Source organism: Zootermopsis nevadensis, unplaced genomic scaffold (genome assembly GCF_977971745.1).
Source record: "Zootermopsis nevadensis isolate Lab colony 2312 unplaced genomic scaffold, Znev_1.0 Znev_ptg000227l, whole genome shotgun sequence".
Classification (NCBI taxonomy): Eukaryota; Metazoa; Arthropoda; class Insecta; order Blattodea; family Termopsidae; genus Zootermopsis; species Zootermopsis nevadensis.
In genome coordinates, this window is record NW_028259356.1 from 741,314 (window position 1) to 768,253 (window position 26,940).

The window sequence follows — 26,940 nt, forward strand, 5'->3', positions numbered from 1 at the left end:
GATATTTGCCTTTGAATAATTCACTTTCAAATAATCTCGAAAAATTTAAATGTCTATATCCTCCAAACCCTTGGACATACATTGACGTGACTCTGACATGACTATGACAAGTACTTTCCCTCAAAGTGACATAAGTTTTGTCTCTCAGATTCTACAGATCGGGAGATATTTGCCTTTTCAATAATTGAATTTCGAATAATCTCGAAAAACTGAAATGTCTCTATCCTCCAAACACTTGGACATACATTCACGTGACTCTGACATGAAGTTGACATATACCTTCCCTTAAAGTGACATAAGTTTTGTTTCCCAGATTCCTACAGATCGGGAGATATTTGCCTTTTCACAAATTGACTTTCGAATAATCTCGAAAAATTAAAATGTCTCTATCCTCCAAACCTTTGGACATACATTGACGTGACTCAGACATGAAGTTTACATATACGTTCCCTTAAAGTGACATAAGTTTTGTCTCTCAGATTATTACATATCGAGAGATATTTGCCTTTCCACAAATTGACTTTCGAATAATCTCGAAAAATTAAAATGTCTCTATCCTCCAAACCCTTGGACATACATTGACGTGACTCAGACATGAAGTTGACATATACGTTCCCTCAAAGTGACATCAGGTTTGTCTCTCAGATTCTTACAGATCGGGAGATATTTGCCTTTTCAAAAATTGATTTTCGAATAATCTCGAAAAATTTAAATGTCTGTATCCTCCAAACCCTTGGACATACATTGACGCGACTCTGACATGAAGTTGACATATACGTTCCCTCAAAGTGACATAAGTTTTGTCTCTCAGATTCCTACAGATCGGGAGATATTTGCCTTTTCACAAATTGACTTTCGAATAATCTCGAAAAATTTAAATGTCTCTATCCTCCAAACCCTTGGACATACATTGAAGTGACTCTGACATAAAGTTGACATATACCTTCCCTCAATGTGACATAAGTGTTGTCTCTCAGATTAATACAGATCGGGATATATTTGCCTTTTCAAAAATTGACTTTGGAATAATATCGAAAAATTTAAATGTGTTTATCCTCTAAACCCTTGGACATACATTGAGTTGACTCTGACATGAAGTTGACATATACGTTCCCTCAAAGTGACATAAGTCTTGTCTCTCAGATTCCTACAGATCGGGAGATATTTGCCTTTTCAGAAATTGACTTTCGAATAATCTCGAAAAATTAAAATGCCTCTATCCTCCAAACCCTTGGACATACTTTGACGTGAATCTGACATGAAGTTGACATATACGTTCCCTCAAAGTGACATTTGGTTTGTCTCTCAGATTCCTACAGATCGGGAGATATCTACCTTTTCAAAAATTGACTTACGAATAATCTCGAAAAATTAAAATGTCTCTATCCTCCAAACCTTTGGACATACATTGACGTCACTCTGACATGAAGTTGACTTATAGGTTCCCTCAAAGTAACATACGTTTTGTCTTTCAGATTCCTACAGATCGAGAGATATTTTCCTTTTCATAAATTGACTTTCGAATAATATCAAAAAATTAAAATGTCTCTATCCTCCAAACCCTTGGACATACATTGACATGACTCTGACATGAAGTTGACATATACGTTAACTCAAAGTGACATAAGTTCTGTCTCTGGGATTCCTACAGATCGGGAGATATTTGCCTTTTCACAAATTTAATTTCGAATAATCTCCTTAAATTTAAATGTCTCTATCCACTAACCCCTTGGACATACATTGACGTGACTCAGACATGAAGTTGACATATACGTTCCCTCAAAGTGACATTTGGTTTGTCTCTCAGATTCCTAAAGATCGGGAGATAGTTACCTTTTTAAAAAATTGACTTACTAATAATCACGAAAAATTAAAATGTCTCTATCCTCCAAACCCTTGGGCATACATTGACGTGACTCTGACGTGAAGTTGACATATACGTTCCCTCAAAATGACATAAGTTTCGTCTCTCAGATTCCTACCGATCGGGAGATATTTGCCTTTTCAAAAATTGACTTTCGAATAATCTCGAAAAATTAAAATGTCTCTATCCTCCAAACTCTTGGACTTACATTGACGTGACTCTGACATGACGATCACATATACGTTCCCTAAAAGTGACATATGTTTTGTTTCTCAGATTCCTACAGATCGGGAGATATTTAACTTTTCAAAAATTGACTTTCGAATAATTTCGAAAAATTTAAAATGTCTCTATTCTCCAAAGCCTTGGACATAAATTGACGTGACTCTGATGTGAAGTTGACATATACGTTTCCTCAAAGTGACATAAGTTATGTCTCTCAGATTCCTAGAGATCGGGAGATATTTGCCTTTTCAAAAATTGATTTTCGAATAATCTCGAAAAACTGAAATGTCTCTATCCTCGAAACCCTTCATACATACATTGACATGACTCTGACATGACGTTGACATATACATTCCCTCAAAGTGACATACGTTTTGTCCCTCAGATTCCTACAGATTCGGAGATATTTGCCTTTTCACAAATTGACCTAGGAATAATCTCGAAAAATTCAAATGTCTCTATCCTCCAAACACTTGGACATATATTGACGTGACTCTGACATAAAGTTGACATATACGTTCCGTTAAAGTGACATAAGTTTTGTCTCTCAAATGCCTACAGATCGGGAGATATTTGCCTTTTCACAAATTGACTTTCGACTAATCTCAAAAAATTTAAATGTCTCTCTCCTCCAAACCCTTTTACATGCATTTACGTGACTCTTACCTGAAGGTGACAAATAGGCTCCCTCAAAGTGACATAAGTTTTGTCTCTCAGATTTTTACAGATCGCGAGATATTTGCCTTTTCAAAAATTGACTTTCGAATAATCTCGAATAATTAAAATGTTTTTATCCTCCAAACCCTTGGACATACATTGACGTGACTCTGACATGAAGTTCACATATACGTTCCCTCAAAGTAACATAAGTTTTGTCTATCAGATTACTATAGATCGGGAGATATTTGCCTTTCCAAAATTTGACTTTCGAATAATCTCGAAAAATTAAAATGCCTCTATCCTCCAAACCCTTGGACATACATTAACGAGACTCTCACATGAAGTTGACATATACGTTCCCTCAAAGTGACATAAGTTTTGTCTCTCAGATTCCTTGAGATCGGGAGATATTTGCCTTTTCAAAAATTGACTTTCGAATAATCTCGAGAAATTAAAATTTCTCTATCCCCCAAACCCTTGGACATACATTTACGTGACTCTGACATGACTATGACAAGTACGTTCCCTAAAAGTGACATAAGTTTTGTCTCTCAGATTCTACAGATCGGGAGATATTTGCCTTTTCAAAAATTGACTTTCGAATAATCTCGAAAAATTAAAATGTGTCTATCCTCCAAACCCTTGGACATACATTGACGTGACTCTGACATGAAGTTGACATATACATTCCCTCAAAGTGACATTTGGTTTGTCTCTCAGATTCCTACAGATCGGGAGATATTTGCCTTTTCAAAAATTGACTTTCGAATAATCACGAAAAATTAAAATGTCTCTATCCTCCAAACCATTGGACATACATTGACGTGACTATTACATGAAGTTGACATATAGGTTCCCTCAAAGTAACATAAGTTTTGTCTCTCAGATTGCTACAGATCGGGAGATATTTGCCTTTTCAAAAATTGACTTTCGAATAATCTCGAATAATTAAAATTTCTCTATCCCCCAAACCCTTCGACATACATTTACGTGACTGACATGACTATGACAAGTACGTTCCCTCAAAGTGACATAAGGTTTGTCTCTCAGATTCTACAGATCGGGAAATATTTGCCTTTTCAAAAATTGACTTTCGAATAATCTCGAAAAATTTAAATGTCTCTATCCTCCAAACCCTTGGACATACATTGACGTGACTCTGACATGAAGTTGACATATACGTTCACTTAAAGTGACATAAGTTTTGTTTCCCAGATTCCTACAGATCGGGAGATATTTGCCTTTTCACAAATTGACTTTCGAATAATCTCGAAAAATTCAAATGTCTCTATCCTCCAAACCTTTGGACATACATTGACGTGACTCTGACATGAAGTTTACATATACGTTCCCTTAAAGTGACATAAGTTTTGTCTCTCAGATTATTACAGATCGCGAGATATTTGCCTTTCCACAAATTGACTTTCGAATAATCTCGAAAAATTTAAATGTGTCTATCCTCCAAACTCTTGGACATACATTTACGAGACTCTGACATCAAGTTGACATATACGTTCCCTCAAAGTGACATAAGTTTTGTCTCTCAGATTCCTACAGATCGGGAGATATTTGCCTTTTCACAAATTGACTTTCGAATAATCTCGAAAAATTAAAATGTCTCTATCCTCCAAACCCTTGGACATACATTAACGTGACTCAGACATGAAGTTGACATATACGTTCCCTCAAAGTGACATTTGGTTTGTCTCTCAGATTCCTACAGATCGGGAGATATTTACCTTTTCAAAAATTGACTTACGAATAATCTCGAAAAATTAAAATGTCTCTATCCTCCAAACCCTTGGACATACATTGACGTCACTCTGACATGAGGTTGACTTATATTTTCCCTCAAAGTAACATACGTTTTGTCTCTCAGATTCCTACAGATCGGGAGATATTTGCCTTTTCAAAAATTGACTTTCGAATAATCTCGAAAAATTAAAATGTCTCTATCCTCCAAACCCTTGGACATACATTGACATGACTCTGACATGAAGTTGACATATACGTTCCCTCAAAGTGACATAAGTTTTGTCTCTGGGATTCCTACAGATCGGGAGATATTTGCCTTTTCAAAAAATTACTTTCGAATAATCTCGAAAAATTTAAATGTCTCTATCCACTAAACCCTTGGACGTACATACACGTGACTCTTACGTGAAGTTGACATGTACGTTCTCTCAAAGTGACATAAGTTTTGTATCTGGGATTCCTACAGATCGGGAGATATTTGCCTTTTCAAAAATTGACTTTAGAATAATCTCGAAAAATTAAAATGTCTCTATCCACTAAACCCTTGGACGTACATACACGTGACTCTTACGTGAAGTTGACATGTACGTTCTCTCAAAGTGACATAAGTTTTGTATCTGGGATTCCTACAGATCGGGATATATTTGCCTTTTCAAAAATTGACTTTGGAATAATATCGAAAAATTTAAATGTGTTTATCCTCTAAACCCTTGGACATACATTGAGTTGACTCTGACATGATGTTGACATATACGTTCCCTCAAAGTGACATAAGTCTTGTCTCTCAGATTCCTACAGATCGGGAGATATTTGCCTTTTCAGAAATTGACTTTCGAATAATCTGGAAAAATTAAAATGCCTCTATCCTCCAAACCCTTGGACATACTTTGACGTGAATCTGACATGAAGTTGACATATACTTTCCCTCAAAGTGACATTTGGTTTGTCTCTCAGATTCCTACAGATCGGGAGATATTTACCTTTTCAAAAATTGACTTACGAATAATCTCGAAAAATTAAAATGTCTCTATCCTCCAAACCTTTGGACATACATTGACGTCACTCTGACATGAAGTTGACTTATAGGTTCCCTCAAAGTGACATAAGTTTTGTCTCTCAGATTCCTAGAGATCGGGAGATATTTGCCTTTTCAAAAATTGACTTTCGAATAATCTCGAAAAATTAAAATGTGTCTATCCTCCAAACCCTTGGACATACATTGACGTGACTCTGACATGAAGTTGACATATACGTTCCCTCAAAGTGACATATGATTTGTCTCTCAGATTCCTACAGATCGGGAGATATTTGCCTTTTCAAAAATTGACTTTCGAATAATCTCGAAAAATTAAAATGTCTCTATCCCCCAAACCCTTGGACATACATTTACGTGACTCTGACATGACTATGACAAATACGTTCCCTAAAAGTGACATAAGTTTTGTCTCTCAGATTCTACAGATCGGGAGATATTTGCCTTTTAAAAAATTGACTTTCGAATAATCTCGAAAAATTAAAATGTCTCTATCCTCCAAACACTTGGACATATATTGACGTGACTCTGACATAAAGTTGACATATACGTTCCCTTAAAGTGACATAAGTTTTGTCTCTCGGATGCCTACAGATCGGGAGATATTTGCCTTTTCACAAATTGACTTTCGAATAATCTCAAAAAATTTAAATGTCTCTATCCTCCAAACCCTTTTACATACATTTACGTGACTCTGACCTGAATTAGACAAATAGGCTCCCTCAAAGTGACATAAGTTTTGTCTCTCAGATTCCTACAGATCGGGAGATATTTGCCTTTTCAGAAATTGACTTTCGAATAATCTCGAAAAAATAAATGTCTCCATCCTCCAAACCCTTGGACATATATTGACGTGACTCAGACATGAAGTTGACATTTACGTTCCCTCTAAATGGCATTTGGTTTGTCTCTCAGATTCCTACAGATCGGGAGATATTTACCTTTTTAAAAATTGACTTACGAATAATCTCGAAAAATTAAAATGTCTCTATCCTCCAAACCCTTGGACATACATTGACGTCACTCAGACATGAAGTTGACTTATAAGTTCCCTCAAAGTAACATACGTTTTGTCTCTCAGATTCCTACAGATCGGGAGATATTTGTCTTTTCACAAATTGACTTTCGAATAATCTCGAAAAATTTAAATGTCTCTATCCTCCAAACCCTTGGACATACATTGACGTGACTCTGACGTGAAGTTGACATATACGTTCCCTCAAAATGACATAAGTTTCGTCTCTCAGATTCCTACCGATCGGGAGATATTTGCCTTTTCAAAAATTGACTTTCGAATAATCTCGAAAAATTAAAATGTCTCTATCCTCCAAACTCTTGGACTTACATTGACGTGACTCTGACATGACGATCACATATACGTTCCCTAAAAGTGACATATGTTTTGTTTCTCAGATTCCTACAGATCGGGAGATATTTAACTTTTCAAAAATTGACTTTCGAATAATTTCGAAAAATTTAAAATGTCTCTATTCTCCAAAGCCTTGGACATAAATTGACGTGACTCTGATGTGAAGTTGACATATACGTTTCCTCAAAGTGACATAAGTTATGTCTCTCAGATTCCTAGAGATCGGGAGATATTTGCCTTTTCAAAAATTGATTTTCGAATAATCTCGAAAAACTGAAATGTCTCTATCCTCGAAACCCTTCATACATACATTGACATGACTCTGACATGACGTTGACATATACATTCCCTCAAAGTGACATACGTTTTGTCCCTCAGATTCCTACAGATTCGGAGATATTTGCCTTTTCACAAATTGACCTAGGAATAATCTCGAAAAATTCAAATGTCTCTATCCTCCAAACACTTGGACATATATTGACGTGACTCTGACATAAAGTTGACATATACGTTCCGTTAAAGTGACATAAGTTTTGTCTCTCAAATGCCTACAGATCGGGAGATATTTGCCTTTTCACAAATTGACTTTCGACTAATCTCAAAAAATTTAAATGTCTCTCTCCTCCAAACCCTTTTACATGCATTTACGTGACTCTTACCTGAAGGTGACAAATAGGCTCCCTCAAAGTGACATAAGTTTTGTCTCTCAGATTTTTACAGATCGCGAGATATTTGCCTTTTCAAAAATTGACTTTCGAATAATCTCGAATAATTAAAATGTCTTTATCCTCCAAACCCTTGGACATACATTGACGTGACTCTGACATGAAGTTCACATATACGTTCCCTCAAAGTAACATAAGTTTTGTCTATCAGATTACTATAGATCGGGAGATATTTGCCTTTCCAAAATTTGACTTTCGAATAATCTCGAAAAATTAAAATGCCTCTATCCTCCAAACCCTTGGACATACATTAACGAGACTCTCACATGAAGTTGACATATACGTTCCCTCAAAGTGACATAAGTTTTGTCTCTCAGATTCCTTGAGATCGGGAGATATTTGCCTTTTCAAAAATTGACTTTCGAATAATCTCGAGAAATTAAAATTTCTCTATCCCCCAAACCCTTGGACATACATTTACGTGACTCTGACATGACTATGACAAGTACGTTCCCTAAAAGTGACATAAGTTTTGTCTCTCAGATTCTACAGATCGGGAGATATTTGCCTTTTCAAAAATTGACTTTCGAATAATCTCGAAAAATTAAAATGTGTCTATCCTCCAAACCCTTGGACATACATTGACGTGACTCTGACATGAAGTTGACATATACATTCCCTCAAAGTGACATTTGGTTTGTCTCTCAGATTCCTACAGATCGGGAGATATTTGCCTTTTCAAAAATTGACTTTCGAATAATCACGAAAAATTAAAATGTCTCTATCCTCCAAACCATTGGACATACATTGACGTGACTATTACATGAAGTTGACATATAGGTTCCCTCAAAGTAACATAAGTTTTGTCTCTCAGATTGCTACAGATCGGGAGATATTTGCCTTTTCAAAAATTGACTTTCGAATAATCTCGAATAATTAAAATTTCTCTATCCCCCAAACCCTTCGACATACATTTACGTGACTGACATGACTATGACAAGTACGTTCCCTCAAAGTGACATAAGGTTTGTCTCTCAGATTCTACAGATCGGGAAATATTTGCCTTTTCAAAAATTGACTTTCGAATAATCTCGAAAAATTTAAATGTCTCTATCCTCCAAACCCTTGGACATACATTGACGTGACTCTGACATGAAGTTGACATATACGTTCACTTAAAGTGACATAAGTTTTGTTTCCCAGATTCCTACAGATCGGGAGATATTTGCCTTTTCACAAATTGACTTTCGAATAATCTCGAAAAATTCAAATGTCTCTATCCTCCAAGCCTTTGGACATACATTGACGTGACTCTGACATGAAGTTTACATATACGTTCCCTTAAAGTGACATAAGTTTTGTCTCTCAGATTATTACAGATCGCGAGATATTTGCCTTTCCACAAATTGACTTTCGAATAATCTCGAAAAATTTAAATATCTCTATCCTCCAAACTCTTGGACATACATTTACGAGACTCTGACATCAAGTTGACATATACGTTCCCTCAAAGTGACATAAGTTTTGTCTCTCAGATTCCTACAGATCGGGAGATATTTGCCTTTTCACAAATTGACTTTCGAATAATCTCGAAAAATTAAAATGTCTCTATCCTCCAAACCCTTGGACATACATTAACGTGACTCAGACATGAAGTTGACATATACGTTCCCTCAAAGTGACATTTGGTTTGTCTCTCAGATTCCTACAGATCGGGAGATATTTACCTTTTCAAAAATTGACTTACGAATAATCTCGAAAAATTAAAATGTCTCTATCCTCCAAACCCTTGGACATACATTGACGTCACTCTGACATGAGGTTGACTTATATTTTCCCTCAAAGTAACATACGTTTTGTCTCTCAGATTCCTACAGATCGGGAGATATTTGCCTTTTCAAAAATTGACTTTCGAATAATCTCGAAAAATTAAAATGTCTCTATCCTCCAAACCCTTGGACATACATTGACATGACTCTGACATGAAGTTGACATATACGTTCCCTCAAAGTGACATAAGTTTTGTCTCTGGGATTCCTACAGATCGGGAGATATTTGCCTTTTCAAAAAATTACTTTCGAATAATCTCGAAAAATTTAAATGTCTCTATCCACTAAACCCTTGGACGTACATACACGTGACTCTTACGTGAAGTTGACATGTACGTTCTCTCAAAGTGACATAAGTTTTGTATCTGGGATTCCTACAGATCGGGAGATATTTGCCTTTTCAAAAATTGACTTTAGAATAATCTCGAAAAATTAAAATGTCTCTATCCTCCAAACCCTTGGACATACATTGACGTGACTCTGACGTGAAGTTGACATATACGTTCCCTCAAAGTGACATAAGTTTCGTCTCTCAGATTCCTACCGATCGGGAGATATTTGCCTTTTCAAAAATTAACTTACGAATAATCTCGAAAAATTAAAATGTCTCTATCCTCCAAACTCTTGGACTTACATTGACGTGACTCTGACATGACGATCACATATACGTTCCCTAAAAGTGACATATGTTTTGTTTATCAGATTCCTACAGATAGGGAGATATTTGCCTTTAAATATTGACTTTGGAATAATCTCGAAAAATTAAAATTTATCTATCCTCCAAACCCTTGGACATACATTGACGTGACTCAGACATGAAGTTGACATATACGTTCCCTCAAAGTGACATTTGGTTTGTCTCTCAGATTCCTACAGATCGGGAGATATTTACCTTTTCAAAAATTGACTTACGAATAATCTCGAAAAATTAAAATGTCTCTATCCTCCAAACCCTTGGACATACATAGACGTCACTCTGACATGAAGTTGACTTATAGGTTCCCTCAAAGTGACATAAGTGGTGTCTCTCAGATTCTACAGATCGGGAGATATTTGCCTTTTCAAAAATTGACTTTCGAATAATCTTGCAAAATTAAAATGCCTCTGTCCTCCAAACACTTGGACACACATTGACGTGAGTCTGACATGAAGTTGACATATACGTTCCCCCAAAGTGACATATTGTTTGTCTCTCAGTTTCCTAGAGATCGGGAGATATTTGCCTTTTCAAAAATTGACTATCAAATAATCTCGAAAATTAAAATATCTCTATCCTCCAACCCCTTGGACATACATTGACGTGACTCTGACATGAAGTTGACATATACGTTCCCTCAAAGTGACATAAGTGTTGTCTCTCAGATTCCTACAGATCGGGAGATATTTGCCTTTTCAAAAATTGACTTTCGAATAATCTCGAAAAATTTAAATTTGTCTATCCTCCAAACCCTTGGACATACATTGACTAGACTCTGACATGAAGTTGACATATACGTTCCCTCAAAGTGACATCAGGTTTGTCTCTCAGATTCCTACAGATCGGGAGATATTTGCCTTTTCAGAAATTGACTTTCGAATAATCTCGAAAAATTAAAATGTCTCTATCCTCCAAACCCTTGGACATACATTGACGTGACCCTGATATGAAGTTGATATATACGTTCCCTCAAAGTGACATAAGTTTTGTCTCTCAGATTCCTACAGATCGGGAGATATTTGCCTTTTCATAAATTGACTTTCGAATAATCTCGAAAAATTAAAATGTCTCTATCCTCCAAACGCTTGGACATACATTGACGTGACTCTGACATGAAGTTGACATATACGTTCCCTCAAAGTGACATAAGTGTTGTCTCTCAGATTCGTTCAGATCGGGAGATGTTTGAATTTTAAAAAATTGACTTTCGAATAATCTCGAAAAATTAAAATATCTCTATCCTCCAAACCTTTGGACATACATTGACGTGACTTTGTCATGAAGTTGACATATACGTTCCCTCAAAGTGACATAAGTTTTGTATCTCAGATTCCTACAGATCGGGAGATATTTGCCTTTTCAAATATTGACTTTCGAATAATATAAAAAAATTAAAATGTCTCTATACTCCAAACCCTTTTACATACATTGACGTGAATCTGACATGAAGTTGACATATACGTCCCCTCAAAGTGACATAAGTTTTGTCTCTCAGATTCCTACAGATCGGGAGATATTTGCCTTTTCAAAAATTGACTTTCGAATAAACTCGAAAAATTAAAATATCTCTATCCTCCAAACCCTTGGACATACATTGACGTGCCTCTGACATGAAGTTGATATATATATTAAATCAAAGTGACATAAGTTTTGTCTGTCAGATTCCTACAGATCGGGAGATATTTGCCTTTTTCAAAAATTGACTTTCGAATAATCTCGAAAAATTAAAATATCTTTATCCACCAAACCCTTCGACATACATTGACGTGCCTCTGACATGAAGTTGACATATACGTTACCTCAAAGTGACATAAGTTTTGTCTCTCAGATTCTAACAGATCGGGAGATATTTGCCTTTTCAAAAATTGACTTTCGAATAATCTCGAAAAATTAAAATATCTCTATCCTCCAAACCCTTGGACATACATTGACGTGCCTCTGACATGAAGTTGACATATACGTTACCTCAAAGTGACATATGTTTTGTCTCTCAGATTCCTACAGATCGGGAGATATTTGCCTTTTCAAAAATTGACTTTCTTATAATCTCGCAAAATTAAAATGTCTCTATCCTCCAAACTCTTGGACATACATTGACGTGACTCTGACATGAAGTTGACATATACGTTCCCTCAAAGTGACATAAGTTTTGTCTCTCAGATTCCTACAGATCGGGAGATATTTGCCTTTTAAAAAATTGACTTTCGAATAATCTCGAAAAATTAAAATATCTCTATCCTCCAAACACTTGGACATACATTGACATGACTCTGACATGAAGTTGACATATACGTTCCCTCAAAGTGACATAAGTGTTGTCACTCAGATTCCTACAGATCGGGATATATTTGCCTTTTCAAAAATTGACTTTGGAATAATATCGAAAAATTAAAATGTGTTTATCCTCTAAACCCTAGAACATACATTGACGTGACTCTCACACGAAGTTGACATATACGTTCCCTCAAAGCGACATAAGTTTTGTCTCTCAGATTCCTACAGATCGGGAGATATTTGCCATTTCAAAAATTGACTTTCGAATAATCTCGAAAAATTAAAATGCCTCTATCCTCCAAACCCTTGGACATACTTTGACGTGAATCTGACGTGAAGTGACATATACGTTTCCTCAAAGTGACATAAGTTTTGTCTCTCAGATACCTACAGATCGGGAGATATTTGCCTTTTAAAAAATTGATTTTCGAATAATCTCGAAAAATTAAAATATCTCTATCCTCCAAACACTTGGACATACATTGACGTGACTCTGACATGAATTTGACATATACTTTCCCTCAAAGTGACATAAGTTTTGTCTCTCAGATTCTAACAGATCGGGATATATTTGCCGTTTCAAAAATTGACTTTCGAATAATCTCGAAAAATTAAAATGTCTCTATCCTCCAAACTCTTGGACATACATTGACGTGACTCTGACATGAAGTTCACATATACGTTATCTCAAAGTGACATCAGGTTTGTCTCTCAGATTCTTACAGATCGGGAGATATTTGCCTTTTCAAAAATTGATTTTCGAATAATCTCTAAAATTTAAATGTCTCTATCCTCCAAACCCTTGGACATACATTGACGTGACTCTGACATGAAGTTGACATATACGTTCCCTCAAAGTGACATAAGTTTTGTCTCTCAGATTCCTACAGATCGGGAGATATTTGCCTTTTAAAAAATTGACTTTCGAATAATTTCGAAAAATTAAAATATATCTATCCTCCAAACCTTTTCACATACATTGACAAGACTCTGACATGAAGTTGACATATACCTTCCCTCAATGTGACATAAGTGTTGTCTCTCAGATTAATACAGATCGGGATATATTTGCCTTTTCAAAAATTGACTTTGGAATAATATCGAAAATTTTAAATGTGTTTATCCTCTAAACCCTTGGACATACATTGAGTTGACTCTGACATGATGTTGACATATACGTTCCCTCAAAGTGACATAAGTCTTGTCTCTCAGATTCCTACAGATCGGGAGATATTTGCCTTTTCAGAAATTGACTTTCGAATAATCTGGAAAAATTAAAATGTCTCTATCCTCCAAACCCTTGGACATACTTTGACGTGAATCTGACATGAAGTTGACATATACTTTCCCTCAAAGTGACATTTGGTTTGTCTCTCAGATTCCTACAGATCGGGAGATATTTACCTTTTCAAAAATTGACTTACGAATAATCTCGAAAAATTAAAATGTCTCTATCCTCCAAACCTTTGGACATACATTGACGTCACTCTGACATGAAGTTGACTTATAGGTTCCCTCAAAGTGACATAAGTTTTGTCTCTCAGATTCCTAGAGATCGGGAGATATTTGCCTTTTCAAAAATTGACTTTCGAATAATCTCGAAAAATTAAAAAGTGTCTATCCTCCAAACCCTTGGACATACATTGACGTGACTCTGACATGAAGTTGACATATACGTTCCCTCAAAGTGACATATGATTTGTCTCTCAGATTCCTACAGATCGGGAGATATTTGCCTTTTCAAAAATTGACTTTCGAATAATCTCGAAAAATTAAAATTTCTCTATCCCCCAAACCCTTGGACATACATTTACGTGACTCTGACATGACTATGACAAATACGTTCCCTAAAAGTGACATAAGTTTTGTCTCTCAGATTCTACAGATCGGGAGATATTTGCCTTTTAAAAAATTGACTTTCGAATAATCTCGAAAAATTAAAATGTCTCTATCCTCCAAACACTTGGACATATATTGACGTGACTCTGACATAAAGTTGACATATACGTTCCCTTAAAGTGACATAAGTTTTGTCTCTCGGATGCCTACAGATCGGGAGATATTTGCCTTTTCACAAATTGACTTTCGAATAATCTCAAAAAATTTAAATGTCTCTATCCTCCAAACCCTTTTACATACATTTACGTGACTCTGACCTGAATTAGACAAATAGGCTCCCTCAAAGTGACATAAGTTTTGTCTCTCAGATTCCTACAGATCGGGAGATATTTGCCTTTTCAGAAATTGACTTTCGAATAATCTCGAAAAATTAAAATGTCTCCATCCTCCAAACCCTTGGACATATATTGACGTGACTCAGACATGAAGTTGACATTTACGTTCCCTCTAAATGGCATTTGGTTTGTCTCTCAGATTCCTACAGATCGGGAGATATTTACCTTTTTAAAAATTGACTTACGAATAATCTCGAAAAATTAAAATGTCTCTATCCTCCAAACCCTTGGACATACATTGACGTCACTCAGACATGAAGTTGACTTATAAGTTCCCTCAAAGTAACATACGTTTTGTCTCTCAGATTCCTACAGATCGGGAGATATTTGTCTTTTCACAAATTGACTTTCGAATAATCTCGAAAAATTTAAATGTCTCTATCCTCCAAACCCTTGGACATACATTTACGTGACTCTGACATGACTATGACAAGTAAGTTCCCTCAAAGTGACATAAGTTCTGTCTCTCAGATTACTATAGATCGGGAGATATTTGCCTTTCCAACAATTGACTTTCGAATAATCTCGAAAAATTAAAATGCCTCTATCCTAGAAACCCTTGGACATACATTGACGAGACTCTCACATGAAGTTGACATATACGTTCCCTCAAAGTGACATAAGTTTTGTCTCTCAGTTTGCTACAGATCGGAAGATATTTGCCTTTTCAAAAATTGACTTTCGAATAATCTCGAAAAATTATAATGTCTCTATCCTCCAAACCCTTGGACATACATTGACGAGACTCTCACATGAAGTTGACATATACGTTCCCTCAAATTTACATAAGTTTTGTCTCTCAGTTTGCTACAGATCGGGAGATATTTGCCTTTTCAAAAATTGACTTTCGAATAATCTCGAAAAATTAAAATGTCTCTATCCTCCAAACCCTTGGACATACATTTACGTGACTCTGACATGACTATGACAAGTACGTTCCCTTAAAGTGACATAAGTTTTGTCTCTCAGATTCTACAGATCGGGAGATATTTGCCTTTTCAAAAATTGACTTTCGAATAATCTCGAAAAATTAAAATGTCTCTATCCTCCAACCCCTTGGACATACATTGACATGACTGTGACATGAAGTTGACATATAAGTTCCCTTAAAGTGACATAAGTTTTGTCTCTCAGATTATTACAGATCGCGAGATATTTGCCTTTCCACAAATTGACTTTCGAATAATCTCGAAAAATTAAAATGTCTCTATCCTCCAAACTCTTGGACATACATTTACGAGACACTGACATAAAGTTGACATATACGTTCCCTCAAAGTGACATAAGTTTTGTCTCTCAGATTCCTACAGATCGGGAGATATTTGCCTTTTCAGAAATTTACTTTCGAATAATCTCGAAAAATTAAAATGTCTCTATTCTCCAAACCCTTGGACATACATTGACGTGACTCTGACATGAAGTTGACATATAGGTTCCCTCAAAGTAACATACGTTTTGTCTCTCAGATTCCTTCCGATCGGGAGATATTTGCCTTTACAAAAATTGACTTTCGAATAATTCTAAAAATTTAAATGTCTCTATCCTCCAAACCCTTGGACATACATTGACGTCACTCTGACGCGAAGTTGACATATGCGTTCCCTCAAAGTGACATAAGGTTAGTCTCTCAGATTCCTACAGATCGGGAGATATTTGCCTTTTCAAAAATTGACTTTCGAATAATATCGAAAAATTCAAATGTCTCTATCCTCCAAACCATTGGACATACATTGACGAGACTCTCACATGAAGTTGACATATAGGTTCCCTCAAAGAAACATAAGTTTTGTCTCTCAGATTGCTACAGATCGGGAGATATTTGCCTTTTCAAAAATTGACTTTCGAATAATCTCGAAAAATTAAAATTTCTCTATCCCCCAAACCCTTGGACATACATTTACGTGACTATGACATGACTATGACAAGTACGTTCCCTCAAAGTGACATAAGGTTTGTCTCTCAGATTCTACAGATCGGGAGATATTTGCCTTTTCAAAAATTGACTTTCGAATAATCTCGAAAAATTTAAATGTCTCTATCCTCCAAACCCTTGGACATAACTTGACGTGACTCTGACATGAAGTTGACATATACGTTCACTTAAAGTGACATAAGTTTTGTTTCCCAGATTCCTACAGATCGGGAGATATTTGCCTTTTCACAAATTGACTTTCGAATAATCTCGAAAAATTTAAATGTCTCTATCCTCCAAACCCTTGGACATACATTTACGTGACTCTGACATGACTATGACAAGTAAGTTCCCTCAAAGTGACATAAGTTCTGTCTCTCAGATTTCTATAGATCGGGAGATATTTGCCTTTCCAAAAATTGACTTTCGAATAATCTCGAAAAATTAAAATGCCTCTATCCTAGAAACCCTTGGACATACATTGACGAGACTCTCACATGAAGTTGACATATACGTTCCCTCAAAGTGACATAAGTTTTGTCTCTCAGTTTGCTACAGATCGGGAGATATTTGCCTTTTCAAAAATTGACTTTCGAATAATCTCGAAAAATTAAAATGTCTCTATCCTCCAAACCCTTGGACATACATTGACGAGACTCTCACATGAAGTTGACATATACGTTCCCTCAAAGTGTATAAGTTTTGTCTCTCAGTTTGCTACAGATCGGGAGATATTTGCCATTTCAAAAATTGACTTTCGAATAATCTCGAAAATTTAAAATGTCTCTATTCTCCAACCCCTTGGACATACATTGACATGACTCTGACATGAAGTTGACATATAAGTTCCCTTAAAGTGACATAAGTTTTGTCTCTCAGATTCTACAGATCGGGAGATATTTGCCTTTTCAAAAATTGACTTTCGAATAATCTCGAAAAACTGAAATGTCTCTATCCTCGAAACCCTTCTTACATACATTGACATGACTCTGACATGACGTTGACATATTCATTCCCTCAAAGTGACATACGTTTTGTCCCTCAGATTCCTACAGATTGGGAGATATTTGCCTTTTCACAAATTGACCTAGGAATAATCTCGAAAAATTCAAATGTCTCTATCCTCCAAACACTTGGACATATATTGACGTGACTCTGACATAAAGTTGACATATACGTTCCCTTAAAGTGACATAAGTTTTGTCTCTCGGATGCCTACAGATCGGGAGATATTTGCCTTTTCACAAATTGACTTTCGAATAATCTCAAAAAATTTAAATGTCTCTATCCTCCAAACCCTTTTACATACATTTACGTGACTCTGACCTGAATTAGACAAATAGGCTCCCTCAAAGTGACATAAGTTTTGTCTCTCAGATTCCTACAGATCGGGAGATATTTGCCTTTTCAGAAATTGACTTTCGAATAATCTCGAAAAATTAAAATGTCTCCATCCTCCAAACCCTTGGACATATATTGACGTGACTCAGACATGAAGTTGACATTTACGTTCCCTCTAAATGGCATTTGGTTTGTCTCTCAGATTCCTACAGATCGGGAGATATTTACCTTTTTAAAAATTGACTTACGAATAATCTCGAAAAATTAAAATGTCTCTATCCTCCAAACCCTTGGACATACATTGACGTCACTCAGACATGAAGTTGACTTATAAGTTCCCTCAAAGTAACATACGTTTTGTCTCTCAGATTCCTACAGATCGGGAGATATTTGTCTTTTCACAAATTGACTTTCGAATAATCTCGAAAAATTTAAATGTCTCTATCCTCCAAACCCTTGGACATACATTGACATGACTCTGACATGAAGTTGACATATACGTTTCCTCAAAGTGACATAAGTTCTGTCTCTGGGATTCCTACAGATCGGGAGATATTTGCCTTTTCACAAATTTACTTTCGAATAATCTCCTTAAATTTAAATGTCTCTATCCACTAACCCCTTGGACATACATTGACGTGACTCAGACATGAAGTTGACATATACGTTTCCTCAAAGTGACATAAGATATGTCTCTCAGATTCCTACAGATCGGGAGATATTTGCTTCTTCAAAAATTGATTTTCGAATAATCTCGAAAAACTTAAATGTCTCTATCCTCGAAACCCTTCATACATACATTGACATGACTCTGACATGACGTTGACATATACATTCCCTCAAAGTGACATACGTTTTGTCCCTCAGATTCCTACAGATTGGGAGATATTTGCCTTTTCACAAATTGACCTAGGAATAATCTCGAAGAATTCAAATGTCTCTATCCTCCAAACACTTGGACATATATTGACGTGACTCTGACATAAAGTTGACATATACGTTCCCTTAAAGTGACATAAGTTTTGTCTCTCAAATGCCTACAGATCGCGAGATATTTGCTTTTTCAAAAATTGACTTTCGAATAATCTCGAAAAATTAAAATGTCTTTATCCTCCAAACCCTTGGACATACATTGACATGACTCTGACATGAAGTTCACATATACGTTCCCTCAAAGGAACATAAGATTTATCTATCACATAACTATAGATCGGAAGATATTTGCCTTTCCAAAATTTGACTTTCGAATAATCTCGAAAAATTAAAATGCCTCTATCCTCCAAACCCTTGGACATACATTGACGAGACTCTCACATGAAGTTGACATATACGTTCCCTCAAAGTGACATAAGTTTTGTCTCTCAGATTCCTACAGATCGGAAGATATTTGCCTTTTCAAAAATTGACTTTCGAATAATCTCGAAAAATGTAAATGTCTCTATAATTCAAACCCTTGGACATACATTGACGTGACTCTGACATGAAGTTGACACATACGTTCCCTCAAAGTGACATAAGTTTTGTCTCAAAGATTATTAGATATCGGGAGATATTTGCCTTTTCACAAATTGACTTTCGAATAATCTCGAAAAATTTAAATGTCTCCATCCTCCAAACCCTTGGACATACATTTACGTGACTCTGACGTGACTATGACAGGTAAGTTCCCTCAAAGTGACATAAGTTTTGTCTCTCAGATTACTATAGATCGGGAGATATTTGCCTTTCCAAAAATTGACTTTCGAATAATCTCGAAAAATTAAAATGCCTCTATCCTCCAAACCCTTGGACATACATTGACGTGACTCTGACATGAAGTTGACATATACGTTCCCTCAAAGTGACATTTGGTTTGTCTCTCAGATTCCTACAGATCTTGAGATATTTGCCTTTTCAAAAATTGACTTTCGAATAATCTCGAAAATTTAAAATTTCTCTATCCCCCAAACCCTTGGACATACATTTACGTGACTCTGACATGACTATGACAAGTACGTTCCCTGAAAGTGACATAAGTTTTGTCTCTCAGATTCTACAGATCGGGAGATATTTGCCTTTTCAAAAATTGACTTTCGAATAATCTCGAAAAATTAAAATGTGTCTATCCTCCAAACCCTTGGACATACATTGACGTGACTCTGACATGAAGTTGACATATACATTCCCTCAAAGTGACATTTGGTTTGTCTCTCAGATTCTACAGATCGGGAGATATTTGCCTTTTCAAAAATTGACTTTCGAATAATCACGATAAATTAAAATGTCTCTATCCTCCAAACCATTGGACATACATTGACGTGACTCTGACATGAAGTTGACATATAGGTTCCCTCAAAGTAACATAAGTTTTGTCTCTCAGATTGCTACAGATCGGGAGATATTTGCCTCTTCAAAAATTGACTTTCGAATAATCTCGAAAAATTTAAATGTCTCTATCCTCCAAACCCTTGGACATACATTTACGTGACTCTGACATGACTATGACAAGTAAGTTCCCTCAAAGTGACATAAGTTCTGTCTCTCAGATTACTATAGATCGGGAGATATTTGCCTTTCCAACAATTGACTTTCGAATAATCTCGAAAAATTAAAATGCCTCTATCCTAGAAACCCTTGGACATACATTGACGAGACTCTCACATGAAGTTGACATATACGTTCCCTCAAAGTGACATAAGTTTTGTCTCTCAGTTTGCTACAGATCGGAAGATATTTGCCTTTTCAAAAATTGACTTTCGAATAATCTCGAAAAATTATAATGTCTCTATCCTCCAAACCCTTGGACATACATTGACGAGACTCTCACATGAAGTTGACATATACGTTCCCTCAAATTTACATAAGTTTTGTCTCTCAGTTTGCTACAGATCGGGAGATATTTGCCTTTTCAAAAATTGACTTTCGAATAATCTCGAAAAATTAAAATGTCTCTATCCTCCAAACCCTTGGACATACATTTACGTGACTCTGACATGACTATGACAAGTACGTTCCCTTAAAGTGACATAAGTTTTGTCTCTCAGATTCTACAGATCGGGAGATATTTGCCTTTTCAATAATTGACTTTCGAATAATCTCGAAAAATTAAAATGTCTCTATCCTCCAACCCCTTGGACATACATTGACATGACTGTGACATGAAGTTGACATATAAGTTCCCTTAAAGTGACATAAGTTTTGTCTCTCAGATTATTACAGATCGCGAGATATTTGCCTTTCCACAAATTGACTTTCGAATAATCTCGAAAAATTAAAATGTCTCTATCCTCCAAACTCTTGGACATACATTTACGAGACACTGACATAAAGTTGACATATACGTTCCCTCAAAGTGACATAAGTTTTGTCTCTCAGATTCCTACAGATCGGGAGATATTTGCCTTTTCAGAAATTTACTTTCGAATAATCTCGAAAAATTAAAATGTCTCTATTCTCCAAACCCTTGGACATAGATTGACGTGACTCTGACATGAAGTTGACATATAAGTTCCCTCAAAGTAACATACGTTTTGTCTCTCAGATTCCTTCCGATCGGGAGATATTTGCCTTTACAAAAATTGACTTTCGAATAATTCTAAAAATTTAAATGTCTCTATCCTCCAAACCCTTGGACATACATTGACGTCACTCTGACGCGAAGTTGACATATGCGTTCCCTCAAAGTGACATAAGGTTAGTTACTCAGATTCCTACAGATCGGGAGATATTTGCCTTTTCAAAAATTGACTTTCGAATAATATCGAAAAATTCAAATGTCTCTATCCTCCAAACCATTGGACATACATTGACGAGACTCTCACATGAAGTTGACATATAGGTTCCCTCAAAGAAACATAAGTTTTGTCTCTCAGATTGCTACAGATCGGGAGATATTTGCCTTTTCAAAAATTGACTTTCGAATAATCTCGAAAAATTAAAATTTCTCTATCCCCCAAACCCTTGGACATACATTTACGTGACTATGACATGACTATGACAAGTACGTTCCCTCAAAGTGACATAAGGTTTGTCTCTCAGATTCTACAGATCGGGAGATATTTGCCTTTTCAAAAATTGACTTTCGAATAATCTCGAAAAATTTAAATGTCTCTATCCTCCAAACCCTTGGACATAACTTGACGTGACTCTGACATGAAGTTGACATATACGTTCACTTAAAGTGACATAAGTTTTGTTTCCCAGATTCCTACAGATCGGGAGATATTTGCCTTTTCACAAATTGACTTTCGAATAATCTCGAAAAATTTAAATGTCTCTATCCTCCAAACCCTTGGACATACATTTACGTGACTCTGACATGACTATGACAAGTAAGTTCCCTCAAAGTGACATAAGTTCTGTCTCTCAGATTACTATAGATCGGGAGATATTTGCCTTTCCAAAAATTGACTTTCGAATAATCTCGAAAAATTAAAATGCCTCTATCCTAGAAACCCTTGGACATACATTGACGAGACTCTCACATGAAGTTGACATATACGTTCCCTCAAAGTGACATAAGTTTTGTCTCTCAGTTTGCTACAGATCGGGAGATATTTGCCTTTTCAAAAATTGACTTTCGAATAATCTCGAAAAATTAAAATGTCTCTATCCTCCAAACCCTTGGACATACATTGACGAGACTCTCACATGAAGTTGACATATACGTTCCCTCAAAGTGTATAAGTTTTGTCTCTCAGTTTGCTACAGATCGGGAGTTATTTGCCTTTTCAAAAATTGACTTTCGAATAATCTCGAAAATTTAAAATGTCTCTATTCTCCAACCCCTTGGACATACATTGACATGACTCTGACATGAAGTTGACATATAAGTTCCCTTAAAGTGACATAAGTTTTGTCAATCAGATTATTACAGATCGCGAGATATTTGCCTTTTCAGAAATTTACTTTCGAATAATCTCGAAAAATTAAAATGTCTCTATCCTCCAAACCCTTGGACATACATTGACGTGACTCTGACACGAAGTTGACATATATGTTCCCTCAAAGTAACATACGTTTTGTCTCTCAGATTCCTTCCGATCGGGAGATATTTGCCTTTACAAAAATTGACTTTCGAATAATCTCGAAAAATTAAAATGTCTCTATCCTCCAAACCCTTGGACATACATTGACGTGACTCTGACGTGAAGTTGACATATACGTTCCCTCAAAGTGACATAAGTTTCGTCTCTCAGATTCCTACCGATCGGGAGATATTTGCCTTTTCAAAAATTGACTTTCGAATAATATCGAAAAATTAAAATGTCTCTATCCTCCAAACTCTTGGACTTACAATGACGTGACTCTGACATGACGATCACATATACGTTCCCTAAAAGTGACATATGTTTTGTTTCTCAGATTAATACAGATCGGGAGATATTTAACTTTTCAAAAATTGACTTTCGAATAATCTCGAAGAATTTAAATTGTCTCTATTCTCCAAAGCCTTGGACAGAAATTGACGTGACTCTGGCATGACGATGACATATGCGTTCCATCAAAGTGACATAAGTTTAGTCTCTCAGATTCCTACAGATCGGTAGATATTTGCCTTTGAATAATTCACTTTCGAATAATCTCGAAAAATTGAAATGTCTATATCCTCCAAACCCTTGGACATACATTGACGTGACTCTCACATGACTATGCCATAAACTATCCCTCAAAGTGACATAAGTTTTGTCTCTCAGATTCCTACAGATCGGGAAATATTTGCCTTTTGAAAAATTGACTTTCGAATAATCTCGAAAAATTAAAATGTCTCTATCCTCCAAACCCTTGGACATACATTGACGTGACTCTGACATGAAGTTAACATATACGTTCCCTCAAAGTGACATAAGTTTTGTCTCTCAGATTAATAGAGATCGGGAGATAATTGCCTTTTCAATAATTGACTTTCGAATAATCTCGAAAAATTAAAATGTCTCTATCCTCCAAACCCTTGGACATACATTGACGTGACTCTGACATGAAGTTGACATATACGTTTCCTCAAAGTGACATAAGTTATGTCTCTCAGATTCTTAGAGCTCGGGAGATATTTGCCTTTTCAAAAATTGAATTTCGAATAATCTCGAAAAACTGAAATGTCTCTATCCTCCAAACACTTGACATACATTCACGTGACTCTGACATGAAGTTGACACATACGTTCCCTTAAAGTGACATAAGTTTTGTTTCCCAGATTCCTACAGATCGGGAGATATTTGCCTTTTCACAAATTGACTTTCGAATAATCTCGAAAAATTAAAATGTCTCTATTGTCCAAACTCTTGGACATACATTTACGAGACCCTGACATAAAGTTGACATATACGTTCCCTCAAAGTGACATAAGTTTTGTCTCTCAGATTCCTACAGATCAGGAGATATTTGCCTTTTCAGAAATTGACTTTCGAATAATCTCGAAAAATTTAAATGTCTCTATCCTCCAAACCCTTGGACATACATTGACGTGACTCAGACATGAAGTTGACATATACGTTCCCTCAAAGTGACATTTGGTTTGTCTCTCAGATTCCTACAGATCGGGAGATATTTACCTTTTCAAAAATTGACTTACGAATAATCTCGAAACATTAAAATGTCTCTATCCTCCAAACCCTTGGACATACATTGACGTGACTCTGACATGAAGTTGACATATAGGTTCCCTCAAAATAACATAAGTTTTGTCTCTCAGATTCCTACAGATCGGGAGATATTTGCCTTTTCAAAAATTGACTTACGAATAATCTCGAAAAATTAAAATGTCTCTATCCTCCAAACCCTTGGACATACATTGACGTCACTCTGACATGAAGTTGACTTATAGGTTCCCTCAAAGTGACATAAGTTTTGTCTCCAGATTCCTATAGATCGGGAGATATTTGCCTTTTCAAAAATTGACTTTCGAATAATCTCGAAAAATTAAAATTTCTCTATCCCCCAAACCCTTGGACATACATTGACGTCACTCTGACATGAAGTTGACATATAGGTTCCCTCAAAATAACATAAGTTTTGTCTCTCAGATTCCTACAGATCGGGAGATATTTGCCTTTTCAAAAATTGACTTTCGAATAATCTCGAAAAATTAAAATTTCTCTATCCCCCAAACCCTTGGACATACATTTACGTGACTATGACATGACTATGACAAGTACGTTCCCTCAAAGTGACATAAGGTTTGTCTCTCAGATTCTAGAGATCGGGAGATATTTGCCTTTTCAAAAATTGACTTTCGAATAATCTCGAAAAATTTAAATGTCTCTATCCTCCAAACCCTTGGACATACATTTACGTGACTCTGACATGACTATGACAAGTAAGTTCCCTCAAAGTGACATAAGTTCTGTCTCTCAGATTACTATAGATCGGGAGATATTTGCCTTTCCAACAATTGACTTTCGAATAATCTCGAAAAATTAAAATGCCTCTATCCTAGAAACCCTTGGACATACATTGACGAGACTCTCACATGAAGTTGACATATACGTTCCCTCAAAGTGACATAAGTTTTGTCTCTCAGTTTGCTACAGATCGGGAGATATTTGCCTTTTCAAAAATTGACTTTCGAATAATCTCGAAAAATTAAAATGTCTCTATCCTCCAAACCCTTGGACATACATTGACGAGACTCTCACATGAAGTTGACATATACGTTCCCTCAAAGTGTATAAGTTTTGTCTCTCAGTTTGCTACAGATCGGGAGTTATTTGCCTTTTCAAAAATTGACTTTCGAATAATCTCGAAAATTTAAAATGTCTCTATTCTCCAACCCCTTGGACATACATTGACATGACTCTGACATGAAGTTGACATATAAGTTCCCTTAAAGTGACATAAGTTTTGTCAATCAGATTATTACAGATCGCGAGATATTTGCCTTTTCAGAAATTTACTTTCGAATAATCTCGAAAAATTAAAATGTCTCTATCCTCCAAACCCTTGGACATACATTGACGTGACTCTGACACGAAGTTGACATATATGTTCCCTCAAAGTAACATACGTTTTGTCTCTCAGATTCCTTCCGATCGGGAGATATTTGCCTTTACAAAAATTGACTTTCGAATAATCTCGAAAAATTAAAATGTCTCTATCCTCCAAACCCTTGGACATACATTGACGTGACTCTGACGTGAAGTTGACATATACGTTCCCTCAAAGTGACATAAGTTTCGTCTCTCAGATTCCTACCGATCGGGAGATATTTGCCTTTTCAAAAATTGACTTTCGAATAATATCGAAAAATTAAAATGTCTCTATCCTCCAAACTCTTGGACTTACAATGACGTGACTCTGACATGACGATCACATATACGTTCCCTAAAAGTGACATATGTTTTGTTTCTCAGATTAATACAGATCGGGAGATATTTAACTTTTCAAAAATTGACTTTCGAATAATCTCGAAGAATTTAAATTGTCTCTATTCTCCAAAGCCTTGGACAGAAATTGACGTGACTCTGGCATGACGATGACATATGCGTTCCATCAAAGTGACATAAGTTTAGTCTCTCAGATTCCTACAGATCGGTAGATATTTGCCTTTGAATAATTCACTTTCGAATAATCTCGAAAAATTGAAATGTCTATATCCTCCAAACCCTTGGACATACATTGACGTGACTCTCACATGACTATGCCATAAACTATCCCTCAAAGTGACATAAGTTTTGTCTCTCAGATTCCTACAGATCGGGAAATATTTGCCTTTTGAAAAATTGACTTTCGAATAATCTCGAAAAATTAAAATGTCTCTATCCTCCAAACCCTTGGACATACATTGACGTGACTCTGACATGAAGTTAACATATACGTTCCCTCAAAGTGACATAAGTTTTGTCTCTCAGATTAATAGAGATCGGGAGATAATTGCCTTTTCAATAATTGACTTTCGAATAATCTCGAAAAATTAAAATGTCTCTATCCTCCAAACCCTTGGACATACATTGACGTGACTCTGACATGAAGTTGACATATACGTTTCCTCAAAGTGACATAAGTTATGTCTCTCAGATTCTTAGAGCTCGGGAGATATTTGCCTTTTCAAAAATTGAATTTCGAATAATCTCGAAAAACTGAAATGTCTCTATCCTCCAAACACTTG